We start from the raw sequence: 13647 nt of genomic DNA on the forward strand, positions 1-13647 counted from the left end.
AGTGGTGGAAATTGCCAACGGCCATACCACGCTGAATACCGGTTCTCGTCCGATCACCGAAGTTAAGCAGCATCGGGCCCGGATAGTACTTGGATGGGTGACCGCCTGGGAACACCGGGTGCCGTTGGCTTTCAATATTTTTTTTCCGAAACGAACGTATTTTGAGGCATTCTCTGATGTTTTTAATTTTTTTCAAATAATTTATTTTGCAATGCCAGACATTGCATGCGTGATTTTGAATTGGTATGTTCCCTTTTGACACCATTCCATTTCATCTAGATGCGACCAGCTCTCTTGGGGCAATGCATTGGTGCTGTAGTAACCCGTATCTCTTCCACATTTATCCAAAGTTCGTTTTGAGATGGCAAATTACCTCCGTCTCCCGCCATCATATAGTATGGTCGTGGACGGCCCGATGTATGCAAGCCGTGGGCAAGAAAATAGACGTCGTGTCGCGTCGTTGCAAGTGTTTGCGGGCTTGATATTGCTAAAATAGTTGACTCGAGAGTGGTGGAAATTGCCAACGGCCATACCACGCTGAATACACCGGTTCTCGTCCGATCACCGAAGTTAAGCAGCATCGGGCCCGGATAGTACTTGGATGGGTGACCGCCTGGGAACACCGGGTGCCGTTGGCTTTCAATATTTTTTTTCCGAAACGAACGTATTTTGAGGCATTCTCTGATGTTTTTAATTTTTTTCAAATAATTTATTTTGCAATGCCAGACATTGCATGCGTGATTTTGAATTGGTATGTTCCCTTTTGACACCATTCCATTTCATCTAGATGCGACCAGCTCTCTTGGGGCAATGCATTGGTGCTGTAGTAACCCGTATCTCTTCCACATTTATCCAAAGTTCGTTTTGAGATGGCAAATTACCTCCGTCTCCCGCCATCATATAGTATGGTCGTGGACGGCCCGATGTATGCAAGCCGTGGGCAAGAAAATAGACGTCGTGTCGCGTCGTTGCAAGTGTTTGCGGGCTTGATATTGCTAAAATAGTTGACTCGAGAGTGGTGGAAATTGCCAACGGCCATACCACGCTGAATTCACCGGTTCTCGTCCGATCACCGAAGTTAAGCAGCATCGGGCCCGGATAGTACTTGGATGGGTGACCGCCTGGGAACACCGGGTGCCGTTGGCTTTCAATATTTTTTTTCCGAAACGAACGTATTTTGAGGCATTCTCTGATGTTTTTAATTTTTTTCAAATAAATTATTTTGCAATGCCAGACATTGCATGCGTGATTTTGAATTGGTATGTTCCCTTTTGACACCATTCCATTTCATCTAGATGCGACCAGCTCTCTTGGGGCAATGCATTGGTGCTGTAGTAACCCGTATCTCTTCCACATTTATCCAAAGTTCGTTTTGAGATGGCAAATTACCTCCGTCTCCCGCCATCATATAGTATGGTCGTGGACGGCCCGATGTATGCAAGCCGTGGGCAAGAAAATAGACGTCGTGTCGCGTCGTTGCAAGTGTTTGCGGGCTTGATATTGCTAAAATAGTTGACTCGAGAGTGGTGGAAATTGCCAACGGCCATACCACGCTGAATACACCGGTTCTCGTCCGATCACCGAAGTTAAGCAGCCTCGGGCCCGGATAGTACTTGGATGGGTGACCGCCTGGGAACACCGGGTGCCGTTGGCTTTCAATATTTTTTTTCCGAAACGAACGTATTTTGAGGCATTCTCTGATGTTTTTAATTTTTTTCAAATAATTTATTTTGCAATGCCAGACATTGCATGCGTGATTTTGAATTGGTATGTTCCCTTTTGACACCATTCCATTTCATCTAGATGCGACCAGCTCTCTTGGGGCAATGCATTGGTGCTGTAGTAACCCGTATCTCTTCCACATTTATCCAAAGTTCGTTTTGAGATGGCAAATTACCTCCGTCTCCCGCCATCATATAGTATGGTCGTGGACGGCCCGATGTATGCAAGCCGTGGGCAAGAAAATAGACGTCGTGTCGCGTCGTTGCAAGTGTTTGCGGGCTTGATATTGCTAAAATAGTTGACTCGAGAGTGGTGGAAATTGCCAACGGCCATACCACGGTGAATACACCGGTTCTCGTCCGATCAACGAAGTTAAGCAGCATCGGGCCCGGATAGTACTTGGATGGGTGACCGCCTGGGAACACCGGGTGCCGTTGGCTTTCAATATTTTTTTTCCGAAACGAACGTATTTTGAGGCATTCTCTGATGTTTTTAATTTTTTTCAAATAATTTATTTTGCAATGCCAGACATTGCATGCGTGATTTTGAATTGGTATGTTCCCTTTTGACACCATTCCATTTCATCTAGATGCGACCAGCTCTCTTGGGGCAATGCATTGGTGCTGTAGTAACCCGTATCTCTTCCACATTTATCCAAAGTTCGTTTTGAGATGGCAAATTACCTCCGTCTCCCGCCATCATATAGTATGGTCGTGGACGGCCCGATGTATGCAAGCCGTGGGCAAGAAAATAGACGTCGTGTCGCGTCGTTGCAAGTGTTTGCGGGCTTGATATTGCTAAAATAGTTGACTCGAGAGTGGTGGAAATTGCCAACGGCCATACCACGCTGAATACACCGGTTCTCGTCCGATCACCGAAGTTAAGCAGCATCGGGCCCGGATAGTACTTGGATGGGTGACCGCCTGGGAACACCGGGTGCCGTTGGCTTTCAATATTTTTTTTCCGAAACGAACGTATTTTGAGGCATTCTCTGATGTTTTTAATTTTTTTCAAATAATTTATTTTGCAATGCCAGACATTGCATGCGTGATTTTGAATTGGTATGTTCCCTTTTGACACCATTCCATTTCATCTAGATGCGACCAGCTCTCTTGGGGCAATGCATTGGTGCTGTAGTAACCCGTATCTCTTCCACATTTATCCAGATGTATGCAAGCCGTGGGCAAGAAAATAGACGTCGTGTCGCGTCGTTGCAAGTGTTTGCGGGCTTGATATTGCTAAAATAGTTGACTCGAGAGTGTTGGAAAATGCCAACGGCCATACCACGCTGAATACACCGGTTCTCGTCCGATCACCGAAGTTAAGCAGCATCGGGCCCGGATAGTACTTGGATGGGTGACCGCCTGGGAACACCGGGTGCCGTTGGCTTTCAATATTTTTTTTCCGAAACGAACGTATTTTGAGGCATTCTCTGATGTTTTTAATTTTTTTCAAATAATTTATTTTGCAATGCCAGACATTGCATGCGTGATTTTGAATTGGTATGTTCCCTTTTGACACCATTCCATTTCATCTAGATGCGACCAGCTCTCTTGGGGCAATGCATTGGTGCTGTAGTAACCCGTATCTCTTCCACATTTATCCAAAGTTCGTTTTGAGATGGCAAATTACCTCCGTCTCCCGCCATCATATAGTATGGTCGTGGACGGCCCGATGTATGCAAGCCGTGGGCAAGAAAATAGACGTCGTGTCGCGTCGTTGCAAGTGTTTGCGGGCTTGATATTGCTAAAATAGTTGACTCGAGAGTGGTGGAAATTGCCAACGGCCATACCACGCTGAATACACCGGTTCTCGTCCGATCACCGAAGTTAAGCAGCATCGGGCCCGGATAGTACTTGGATGGGTGACCGCCTGGGAACACCGGGTGCCGTTTGCTTTCAATATTTTTTTTCCGAAACGAACGTATTTTGAGGCATTCTCTGATGTTTTTAATTTTTTTCAAATAATTTATTTTGCAATGCCAGACATTGCATGCGTGATTTTGAATTGGTATGTTCCCTTTTGACACCATTCCATTTCATCTAGATGCGACCAGCTCTCTTGGGGCAATGCATTGGTGCTGTAGTAACCCGTATCTCTTCCACATTTATCCAAAGTTCGTTTTGAGATGGCAAATTACCTCCGTCTCCCGCCATCATATAGTATGGTCGTGGACGGCCCGATGTATGCAAGCCGTGGGCAAGAAAATAGACGTCGTGTCGCGTCGTTGCAAGTGTTTGCGGGCTTGATATTGCTAAAATAGTTGACTCGAGAGTGTTGGAAAATGCCAACGGCCATACCACGCTGAATACACCGGTTCTCGTCCGATCACCGAAGTTAAGCAGCATCGGGCCCGGATAGTACTTGGATGGGTGACCGCCTGGGAACACCGGGTGCCGTTGGCTTTCAATATTTTTTTTCCGAAACGAACGTATTTTGAGGCATTCTCTGATGTTTTTAATTTTTTTCAAATAATTTATTTTGCAATGCCAGACATTGCATGCGTGATTTTGAATTGGTATGTTCCCTTTTGACACCATTCCATTTCATCTAGATGCGACCAGCTCTCTTGGGGCAATGCATTGGTGCTGTAGTAACCCGTATCTCTTCCACATTTATCCAAAGTTCGTTTTGAGATGGCAAATTACCTCCGTCTCCCGCCATCATATAGTATGGTCGTGGACGGCCCGATGTATGCAAGCCGTGGGCAAGAAAATAGACGTCGTGTCGCGTCGTTGCAAGTGTTTGCGGGCTTGATATTGCTAAAATAGTTGACTCGAGAGTGGTGGAAATTGCCAACGGCCATACCACGCTGAATACACCGGTTCTCGTCCGATCACCGAAGTTAAGCAGCATCGGGCCCGGATAGTACTTGGATGGGTGACCGCCTGGGAACACCGGGTGCCGTTGGCTTTCAAAATTTTTTTTCCGAAACGAACGTATTTTGAGGCATTCTCTGATGTTTTTAATTTTTTTCAAATAATTTATTTTGCAATGCCAGACATTGCATGCGTGATTTTGAATTGGTATGTTCCCTTTTGACACCATTCCATTTCATCTAGATGCGACCAGCTCTCTTGGGGCAATGCATTGGTGCTGTAGTAACCCGTATCTCTTCCACATTTATCCAAAGTTCGTTTTGAGATGGCAAATTACCTCCGTCTCCCACCATCATATAGTATGGTCGTGGACGGCCCGATGTATGCAAGCCGTGGGCAAGAAAATAGACGTCGTGTCGCGTCGTTGCAAGTGTTTGCGGGCTTGATATTGCTAAAATAGTTGACTCGAGAGTGGTGGAAATTGCCAACGGCCATACCACGCTGAATACACCGGTTCTCGTCCGATCACCGAAGTTAAGCAGCATCGGGCCCGGATAGTACTTGGATGGGTGACCGCCTGGGAACACCGGGTGCCGTTTGCTTTCAATATTTTTTTTCCGAAACGAACGTATTTTGAGGCATTCTCTGATGTTTTTAATTTTTTTCAAATAATTTATTTTGCAATGCCAGACATTGCATGCGTGATTTTGAATTGGTATGTTCCCTTTTGACACCATTCCATTTCATCTAGATGCGACCAGCTCTCTTGGGGCAATGCATTGGTGCTGTAGTAACCCGTATCTCTTCCACATTTATCCAAAGTTCGTTTTGAGATGGCAAATTACCTCCGTCTCCCGCCATCATATAGTATGGTCGTGGACGGCCCGATGTATGCAAGCCGTGGGCAAGAAAATAGACGTCGTGTCGCGTCGTTGCAAGTGTTTGCGGGCTTGATATTGCTAAAATAGTTGACTCGAGAGTGGTGGAAATTGCCAACGGCCATACCACGCTGAATACACCGGTTCTCGTCCGATCACCGAAGTTAAGCAGCATCGGGCCCGGATAGTACTTGGATGGGTGACCGCCTGGGAACACCGGGTGCCGTCGGCTCTCAATATTTTTTTTCCGAAACGAACGTATTTTGAGGCATTCTCTGATGTTTTTAATTTTTTTCAAATAATTTATTTTGCAATGCCAGACATTGCATGCGTGATTTTGAATTGGTATGTTCCCTTTTGACACCATTCCATTTCATCTAGATGCGACCAGCTCTCTTGGGGCAATGCATTGGTGCTGTAGTAACCCGTATCTCTTCCACATTTATCCAAAGTTCGTTTTGAGATGGCAAATTACCTCCGTCTCCCGCCATCATATAGTATGGTCGTGGACGGCCCGATGTATGCAAGCCGTGGGCAAGAAAATAGACGTCGTGTCGCGTCGTTGCAAGTGTTTGCGGGCTTGATATTGCTAAAATAGTTGACTCGAGAGTGGTGGAAATTGCCAACGGCCATACCACGCTGAATACACCGGTTCTCGTCCGATCACCGAAGTTAAGCAGCATCGGGCCCGGATAGTACTTGGATGGGTGACCGCCTGGGAACACCGGGTGCCGTTGGCTTTCAATATTTTTTTTCCGAAACGAACGTATTTTGAGGCATTCTCTGATGTTTTTAATTTTTTTCAAATAATTTATTTTGCAATGCCAGACATTGCATGCGTGATTTTGAATTGGTATGTTCCCTTTTGACACCATTCCATTTCATCTAGATGCGACCAGCTCTCTTGGGGCAATGCATTGGTGCTGTAGTAACCCGTATCTCTTCCACATTTATCCAAAGTTCGTTTTGAGATGGCAAATTACCTCCGTCTCCCGCCATCATATAGTATGGTCGTGGACGGCCCGATGTATGCAAGCCGTGGGCAGGAAAATAGACGTCGTGTCGCGTCGTTGCAAGTGTTTGCGGGCTTGATATTGCTAAAATAGTTGACTCGAGAGTGGTGGAAATTGCCAACGGCCTAACCACGCTGAATACACCGGTTCTCGTCCGATCACCGAAGTTAAGCAGCCTCGGGCCCGGATAGTACTTGGATGGGTGACCGCCTGGGAACACCGGGTGCCGTTGGCTTTCAATATTTTTTTTCCGAAACGAACGTATTTTGAGGCATTCTCTGATGTTTTTAATTTTTTTCAAATAATTTATTTTGCAATGCCAGACATTGCATGCGTGATTTTGAATTGGTATGTTCCCTTTTGACACCATTCCATTTCATCTAGAATCGACCAGCTCTCTTGGGGCAATGCATTGGTGCTGTAGTAACCCGTATCTCTTCCACATTTATCCAAAGTTCGTTTTGAGATGGCAAATTACCTCCGTCTCCCGCCATCATATAGTATGGTCGTGGACGGCCCGATGTATGCAAGCCGTGGGCAAGAAAATAGACGTCGTGTCGCGTCGTTGCAAGTGCTTGCGGGCTTGATATTGCTAAAATAGTTGACTCGAGAGTGGTGGAAATTGCCAACGGCCATACCACGCTGAATACACCGGTTCTCGTCCGATCACCGAAGTTAAGCAGCATCGGGCCCGGATAGTACTTGGATGGGTGACCGCCTGGGAACACCGGGTGCCGTTGGCTTTCAATATTTTTTTTCCGAAACGAACGTATTTTGAGGCATTCTCTGATGTTTTTAATTTTTTTCAAATAATTTATTTTGCAATGCCAGACATTGCATGCGTGATTTTGAATTGGTATGTTCCCTTTTGACACCATTCCATTTCATCTAGATGCGACCAGCTCTCTTGGGGCAATGCATTGCTGCTGTAGTAACCCGTATCTCTTCCACATTTATCCAAAGTTCGTTTTGAGATGGCAAATTACCTCCGTCTCCCGCCATCATATAGTATGGTCGTGGACGGCCCGATGTATGCAAGCCGTGGGCAAGAAAATAGACGTCGTGTCGCGTCGTTGCAAGTGTTTGCGGGCTTGATATTGCTAAAATAGTTGACTCGAGAGTGGTGGAAATTGCCAACGGCCATACCACGCTGAATACACCGGTTCTCGTCCGATCACCGAAGTTAAGCAGCATCGGGCCCGGATAGTACTTGGATGGGTGACCGCCTGGGAACACCGGGTGCCGTTGGCTTTCAATATTTTTTTTCCGAAACGAACGTATTTTGAGGCATTCTCTGATGTTTTAAATTTTTTTCAAATAATTTATTTTGCAATGCCAGACATTGCATGCGTGATTTTGAATTGGTATGTTCCCTTTTGACACCATTCCATTTCATCTAGATGCGACCAGCTCTCTTGGGGCAATGCATTGGTGCTGTAGTAACCCGTATCTCTTCCACATTTATCCAAAGTTCGTTTTGAGATGGCAAATTACCTCCGTCTCCCGCCATCATATAGTATGGTCGTGGACGGCCCGATGTATGCAAGCCGTGGGCAAGAAAATAGACGTCGTGTCGCGTCGTTGCAAGTGTTTGCGGGCTTGATATTGCTAAAATAGTTGACTCGAGAGTGGTGGAAATTGCCAACGGCCATACCACGCTGAATACACCGGTTCTCGTCCGATCACCGAAGTTAAGCAGCATCGGGCCCGGATAGTACTTGGATGGGTGACCGCCTGGGAACACCGGGTGCCGTTGGCTTTCAATATTTTTTTTCCGAAACGAACGTATTTTGAGGCATTCTCTGATGTTTTAAATTTTTTTCAAATAATTTATTTTGCAATGCCAGACATTGCATGCGTGATTTTGAATTGGTATGTTCCCTTTTGACACCATTCCATTTCATCTAGATGCGACCAGCTCTCTTGGGGCAATGCATTGGTGCTGTAGTAACCCGTATCTCTTCCACATTTATCCAAAGTTCGTTTTGAGATGGCAAATTACCTCCGTCTCCCGCCATCATATAGTATGGTCGTGGACGGCCCGATGTATGCAAGCCGTGGGCAAGAAAATAGACGTCGTGTCGCGTCGTTGCAAGTGTTTGCGGGCTTGATATTGCTAAAATAGTTGACTCGAGAGTGGTTGAAATTGCCAACGGCCATACCACGCTGGCCGTTGGCAATTTCCACCACTCTCGAGTCAACTATTTTAGCAATATCAAGCCCGCAAACACTTGCAACGACGCGACACGACGTCTATTTTCTTGCCCACGGCTTGCATACATCGGGCCGTCCACGACCATACTATATGATGGCGGGAGACGGAGGTAATTTGCCATCTCAAAACGAACTTTGGATAAATGTGGAAGAGATACGGGTTACTACAGCACCAATGCATTGCCCCAAGAGAGCTGGTCGCATCTAGATGAAATGGAATGGTGTCAAAAGGGAACATACCAATTCAAAATCACGCATGCAATGTCTGGCATTGCAAAATAAATTATTTGAAAAAAATTAAAAACATCAGAGAATGCCTCAAAATACGTTCGTTTCGGAAAAAAAATATTGAAAGCCAACGGCACCCGGTGTTCCCAGGCGGTCACCCATCCAAGTACTATCCGGGCCCGATGCTGCTTAACTTCGGTGATCGGACGAGAACCGGTGTATTCAGCGTGGTATGGCCGTTGGCAATTTCCACCACTCTCGAGTCAACTATTTTAGCAATATCAAGCCCGCAAACACTTGCAACGACGCGACACGACGTCTATTTTCTTGCCCACGGCTTGCATACATCGGGCCGTCCACGACCATACTATATGATGGCGGGAGACGGAGGTAATTTGCCATCTCAAAACGAACTTTGGATAAATGTGGAAGAGATACGGGTTACTACAGCACCAATGCATTGCCCCAAGAGAGCTGGTCGCATCTAGATGAAATGGAATGGTGTCAAAAGGGAACATACCAATTCAAAATCACGCATGCAATGTCTGGCATTGCAAAATAAATTATTTGAAAAAAATTAAAAACATCAGAGAATGCCTCAAAATACGTTCGTTTCGGAAAAAAAATATTGAAAGCCAACGGCACCCGGTGTTCCCAGGCGGTCACCCATCCAAGTACTATCCGGGCCCGATGCTGCTTAACTTCGGTGATCGGACGAGAACCGGTGTATTCAGCGTGGTATGGCCGTTGGCAATTTCCACCACTCTCGAGTCAACTATTTTAGCAATATCAAGCCCGCAAACACTTGCAACGACGCGACACGACGTCTATTTTCTTGCCCACGGCTTGCATACATCGGGCCGTCCACGACCATACTATATGATGGCGGGAGACGGAGGTAATTTGCCATCTCAAAACGAACTTTGGATAAATGTGGAAGAGATACGGGTTACTACAGCACCAATGCATTGCCCCAAGAGAGCTGGTCGCATCTAGATGAAATGGAATGGTGTCAAAAGGGAACATACCAATTCAAAATCACGCATGCAATGTCTGGCATTGCAAAATAAATTATTTGAAAAAAATTAAAAACATCAGAGAATGCCTCAAAATACGTTCGTTTCGGAAAAAAAATATTGAAAGCCAACGGCACCCGGTGTTCCCAGGCGGTCACCCATCCAAGTACTATCCGGGCCCGATGCTGCTTAACTTCGGTGATCGGACGAGAACCGGTGTATTCAGCGTGGTATGGCCGTTGGCAATTTCCACCACTCTCGAGTCAACTATTTTAGCAATATCAAGCCCGCAAACCCTTGCAACGACGCGACACGACGTCTATTTTCTTGCCCACGGCTTGCATACATCGGGCCGTCCACGACCATACTATATGATGGCGGGAGACGGAGGTAATTTGCCATCTCAAAACGAACTTTGGATAAATGTGGAAGAGATACGGGTTACTACAGCACCAATGCATTGCCCCAAGAGAGCTGGTCGCATCTAGATGAAATGGAATGGTGTCAAAAGGGAACATACCAATTCAAAATCACGCATGCAATGTCTGGCATTGCAAAATAAATTATTTGAAAAAAATTAAAAACATCAGAGAATGCCTCAAAATACGTTCGTTTCGGAAAAAAATATTGAAAGCCAACGGCACCCGGTGTTCCCAGGCGGTCACCCATCCAAGTACTATCCGGGCCCGATGCTGCTTAACTTCGGTGATCGGACGAAAACCGGTGTATTCAGCGTGGTATGCCCGTTGGCAATTTCCACCACTCTCGAGTCAACTATTTTAGCAATATCAAGCCCGCAAACACTTGCAACGACGCGACACGACGTCTATTTTCTTGCCCACGGCTTGCATACATCGGGCCGTCCACGACCATACTATATGATGGCGGGAGACGGAGGTAATTTGCCATCTCAAAACGAACTTTGGATAAATGTGGAAGAGATACGGGTTACTACAGCACCAATGCATTGCCCCAAGAGAGCTGGTCGCATCTAGATGAAATGGAATGGTGTCAAAAGGGAACATACCAATTCAAAATCACGCATGCAATGTCTGGCATTGCAAAATAAATTATTTGAAAAAAATTAAAAACATCAGAGAATGCCTCAAAATACGTTCGTTTCGGAAAAAAAATATTGAAAGCCAACGGCACCCGGTGTTCCCAGGCGGTCACCCATCCAAGTACTATCCGGGCCCGATGCTGCTTAACTTCGGTGATCGGACGAGAACCGGTGTATTCAGCGTGGTATGGCCGTTGGCAATTTCCACCACTCTCGAGTCAACTATTTTAGCAATATCAAGCCCGCAAACACTTGCAACGACGCGACACGACGTCTATTTTCTTGCCCACGGCTTGCATACATCGGGCCGTCCACGACCATACTATATGATGGCGGGAGACGGAGGTAATTTGCCATCTCAAAACGAACTTTGGATAAATGTGGAAGAGATACGGGTTACTACAGCACCAATGCATTGCCCCAAGAGAGCTGGTCGCATCTAGATGAAATGGAATGGTGTCAAAAGGGAACATACCAATTCAAAATCACGCATGCAATGTCTGGCATTGCAAAATAAATTATTTGAAAAAAATTAAAAACATCAGAGAATGCCTCAAAATACGTTCGTTTCGGAAAAAAAATATTGAAAGCCAACGGCACCCGGTGTTCCCAGGCGGTCACCCATCCAAGTACTATCCGGGCCCGATGCTGCTTAACTTCGGTGATCGGACGAGAACCGGTGTATTCAGCGTGGTATTTTTTTTTTTTTTTATTGCATGTATTTCCATTCACAGACATAGTTATTTAACACCATGTGCACCATCTTAAGCGTGCATAAGACCACAGATTGAACATTTTCACAATTGAACAATTCTAAACAAAGGATGATATAAGTATGAACCACTTATGAACTATAAGCATTCGGAAAGTGTTCACCGTCACATAACTTAGGGAACATTTTCCTTACTTGAATTAACAATACAAGATCCTTTATAGGGAACAAAATGATTACAATGAAATCAAGCCAATTATAAATAGTCAAATTTTTTTTAAACATCCCCTTTGCGTCTTTTTTTCACAGTTAAACATTAATGATACATTGTTTACATTATTATCTGCTCTTATTTATTGAACGTATTCCCTTTATTCACATACTTGTTATCGGTAATATATTTCCTTGCATACATGACAGTTTACATTGAGTCCAAGACCAATTTTCTTTAAACTTGTTATTCTTTCATGACTTCTTTTTTTACCATTTGTTCTACTTTCTTCCAATATGGCTGTAATCGGCCCGGTAGGTTTTTGCTCTCTTTTTTCACTTGTTCCCACCAACTTTCTATATCTATTTTAACCCACTTGTGTACCGTAAGAAGGTGCTGTCCAATCAGCCAGCACATTGTTTCCATTTTCACGCGGGGAAAGATGTTGAAATCCAGAATCATCATATTCCTATTTCCTATCTCCTTTTCTCCAAAGGTGTTTAATTCTCTAAATGTTCTTTTTATTAGGCACCACCTCCTCCTTGAGATGGTGCATTCGAACACCCTGTGGTCTTGTGTGTCGGCTTTGTCACAGTATTCGCATTCGTTCCTGCTTGTTAGATACATGTTTTGTTTCACTTGCTGGGTGGTCACTATATAGTTTGCGAATAGGAATAGGACGCTCTTTGTCCTTAGGGTCATGGCTATTTCGTTGATGTTCTTCCACACTCTCTTCCAATTTACCGATAGGATGTGCTTTTCGATGTTGATTCGGTGGTTGTCGTCGCTTCTGAGTTGTCGGTAAAGGCACTTGGTGGTGGCTGTCACTCCTCTCGGCATCTTTTCTACTAAGTCCTTAACTTTCCTGATAGTTTTCATCAGCAGTCTATCCTGCCCTGGTGCACCCCATGCCGCCTTTAGCAGATCTTTTGAATGTTGACAGTCGTCGGATAGGATGTTTATTACTGTCTTTGCATAGAGTGCCAGGGCTTTGTCCCGCACGTCGATCAGCCCTAGGCCCCCCTTCCCCTTGGGTAGACAGGCCTGGCTCTTTGCTACTCTTAGCAAATGCCCTCCCCAAAGGTATTGCGTTGCTATTTTCGTCAATAGAGCCCCATGTTTTTCTGGCAACGGGAAAATCAGTGCGGCGTACCATGCCTTGGATAATAACAATGCGTTTATCGCAAGGACTTTCTGATGTATGTTTAGGTCCCTGTCTCTCAATTGCGCTAATGTTCCTTTTATCATTCTCGTTGCCTTTTCCCATACTGCGTTTGTCGTCTCCGTGGAAGTCCTACTCCATGGAATGCCCAGAATGTCCATCGAGGTCACCTCTTTCCATTCACTGGTCGCGGTGAAGTCGGCGTCTTTTATTGTCAAGGCCTTTGTCTTTTCCATGTTTACTTTTTGCCCGCTTTCCTCCTCATATTCCTTTAATGATTTCCCTATTACATGAATTTCCGCTTGATCTTGGGCGAAGATCGTTACGTCGTCCGCATAAGCCACCGCGGACACTTTTCCGTTCCCCGCCGGGATTCCTTTAATGTTTCTGCGAAGACTATGTAGCAGGGGCTCCAGTGATATAGAGAACAGAAGCATCGAAAGCGGACAGCCTTGTCTGATTGATCTTCTCACGGGGAACGACTTTGTTTCGGCCCCCGCGCTCAATTTTACTTTCGACGTGATGTTGTTCGTGAACATTTTTATTGTATTCAAAAACTTTTCGGGGAATCCCATCCTCTTTAATGTGTTCAATACGTGGTTTATGTTCACC

The 13647-nt window shown here is 45.4% G+C and overlaps 22 non-coding genes and 1 pseudogene across 22 annotated transcripts; 17 read left to right on the forward strand and 6 right to left on the reverse strand.

Annotated features, from left to right (window-relative positions):
• Nucleotides 1-13: 13 nt before the first annotated feature.
• Nucleotides 14-130, forward strand: LOC139693073 (5S ribosomal RNA). The gene has a single exon (XR_011701936.1). It is a non-coding gene; the product is annotated as a 5S ribosomal RNA (ribosomal RNA).
• Nucleotides 131-519: 389 nt separating this feature from the next.
• Nucleotides 520-638, forward strand: LOC139693110 (5S ribosomal RNA). The gene has a single exon (XR_011701966.1). It is a non-coding gene; the product is annotated as a 5S ribosomal RNA (ribosomal RNA).
• A 389-nt stretch (nucleotides 639-1027) lies between these two features.
• On the forward strand, nucleotides 1028-1146 carry LOC139692993 (5S ribosomal RNA). The gene has a single exon (XR_011701858.1). It is a non-coding gene; the product is annotated as a 5S ribosomal RNA (ribosomal RNA).
• Nucleotides 1147-1535: 389 nt separating this feature from the next.
• LOC139692982 (5S ribosomal RNA) lies at nucleotides 1536-1654 on the forward strand. Its single transcript, XR_011701847.1, has one exon. It is a non-coding gene; the product is annotated as a 5S ribosomal RNA (ribosomal RNA).
• A 389-nt stretch (nucleotides 1655-2043) lies between these two features.
• On the forward strand, nucleotides 2044-2162 carry LOC139693080 (5S ribosomal RNA). The gene has a single exon (XR_011701942.1). It is a non-coding gene; the product is annotated as a 5S ribosomal RNA (ribosomal RNA).
• A 389-nt stretch (nucleotides 2163-2551) lies between these two features.
• On the forward strand, nucleotides 2552-2670 carry LOC139693111 (5S ribosomal RNA). Its single transcript, XR_011701967.1, has one exon. It is a non-coding gene; the product is annotated as a 5S ribosomal RNA (ribosomal RNA).
• Nucleotides 2671-2992: 322 nt separating this feature from the next.
• On the forward strand, nucleotides 2993-3111 carry LOC139693112 (5S ribosomal RNA). The gene has a single exon (XR_011701968.1). It is a non-coding gene; the product is annotated as a 5S ribosomal RNA (ribosomal RNA).
• Nucleotides 3112-3500: 389 nt separating this feature from the next.
• LOC139693028 (5S ribosomal RNA) lies at nucleotides 3501-3619 on the forward strand. The gene has a single exon (XR_011701892.1). It is a non-coding gene; the product is annotated as a 5S ribosomal RNA (ribosomal RNA).
• A 389-nt stretch (nucleotides 3620-4008) lies between these two features.
• LOC139693113 (5S ribosomal RNA) lies at nucleotides 4009-4127 on the forward strand. Its single transcript, XR_011701969.1, has one exon. It is a non-coding gene; the product is annotated as a 5S ribosomal RNA (ribosomal RNA).
• A 389-nt stretch (nucleotides 4128-4516) lies between these two features.
• Nucleotides 4517-4635, forward strand: LOC139693114 (5S ribosomal RNA). The gene has a single exon (XR_011701970.1). It is a non-coding gene; the product is annotated as a 5S ribosomal RNA (ribosomal RNA).
• Nucleotides 4636-5024: 389 nt separating this feature from the next.
• On the forward strand, nucleotides 5025-5143 carry LOC139693029 (5S ribosomal RNA). The gene has a single exon (XR_011701893.1). It is a non-coding gene; the product is annotated as a 5S ribosomal RNA (ribosomal RNA).
• A 389-nt stretch (nucleotides 5144-5532) lies between these two features.
• On the forward strand, nucleotides 5533-5651 carry LOC139693023 (5S ribosomal RNA). The gene has a single exon (XR_011701887.1). It is a non-coding gene; the product is annotated as a 5S ribosomal RNA (ribosomal RNA).
• Nucleotides 5652-6040: 389 nt separating this feature from the next.
• On the forward strand, nucleotides 6041-6159 carry LOC139693115 (5S ribosomal RNA). Its single transcript, XR_011701972.1, has one exon. It is a non-coding gene; the product is annotated as a 5S ribosomal RNA (ribosomal RNA).
• Nucleotides 6160-6548: 389 nt separating this feature from the next.
• On the forward strand, nucleotides 6549-6667 carry LOC139693035 (5S ribosomal RNA). The gene has a single exon (XR_011701899.1). It is a non-coding gene; the product is annotated as a 5S ribosomal RNA (ribosomal RNA).
• A 389-nt stretch (nucleotides 6668-7056) lies between these two features.
• On the forward strand, nucleotides 7057-7175 carry LOC139693116 (5S ribosomal RNA). Its single transcript, XR_011701973.1, has one exon. It is a non-coding gene; the product is annotated as a 5S ribosomal RNA (ribosomal RNA).
• Nucleotides 7176-7564: 389 nt separating this feature from the next.
• Nucleotides 7565-7683, forward strand: LOC139693117 (5S ribosomal RNA). The gene has a single exon (XR_011701974.1). It is a non-coding gene; the product is annotated as a 5S ribosomal RNA (ribosomal RNA).
• A 389-nt stretch (nucleotides 7684-8072) lies between these two features.
• On the forward strand, nucleotides 8073-8191 carry LOC139693118 (5S ribosomal RNA). The gene has a single exon (XR_011701975.1). It is a non-coding gene; the product is annotated as a 5S ribosomal RNA (ribosomal RNA).
• Nucleotides 8192-8999: 808 nt separating this feature from the next.
• On the reverse strand, nucleotides 9000-9118 carry LOC139693119 (5S ribosomal RNA). The gene has a single exon (XR_011701976.1). It is a non-coding gene; the product is annotated as a 5S ribosomal RNA (ribosomal RNA).
• A 389-nt stretch (nucleotides 9119-9507) lies between these two features.
• LOC139693121 (5S ribosomal RNA) lies at nucleotides 9508-9626 on the reverse strand. The gene has a single exon (XR_011701979.1). It is a non-coding gene; the product is annotated as a 5S ribosomal RNA (ribosomal RNA).
• Nucleotides 9627-10015: 389 nt separating this feature from the next.
• LOC139693122 (5S ribosomal RNA) lies at nucleotides 10016-10134 on the reverse strand. Its single transcript, XR_011701980.1, has one exon. It is a non-coding gene; the product is annotated as a 5S ribosomal RNA (ribosomal RNA).
• Nucleotides 10135-10522: 388 nt separating this feature from the next.
• Nucleotides 10523-10641, reverse strand: LOC139693045 (5S ribosomal RNA). The gene has a single exon (XR_011701908.1). It is a non-coding gene; the product is annotated as a 5S ribosomal RNA (ribosomal RNA).
• A 389-nt stretch (nucleotides 10642-11030) lies between these two features.
• Nucleotides 11031-11149, reverse strand: LOC139693123 (5S ribosomal RNA). The gene has a single exon (XR_011701981.1). It is a non-coding gene; the product is annotated as a 5S ribosomal RNA (ribosomal RNA).
• Nucleotides 11150-11548: 399 nt separating this feature from the next.
• Nucleotides 11549-11647, reverse strand: LOC139693084 (5S ribosomal RNA; annotated as a pseudogene).
• Between the last annotated feature and the right edge of the window lie 2000 nt (nucleotides 11648-13647).

Source organism: Hetaerina americana, unplaced genomic scaffold (assembly GCF_022747635.1).
Source record: "Hetaerina americana unplaced genomic scaffold, ioHetAmer1.1.p SCAF_44, whole genome shotgun sequence".
NCBI lineage: Eukaryota > Metazoa > Arthropoda > Insecta > Odonata > Calopterygidae > Hetaerina > Hetaerina americana.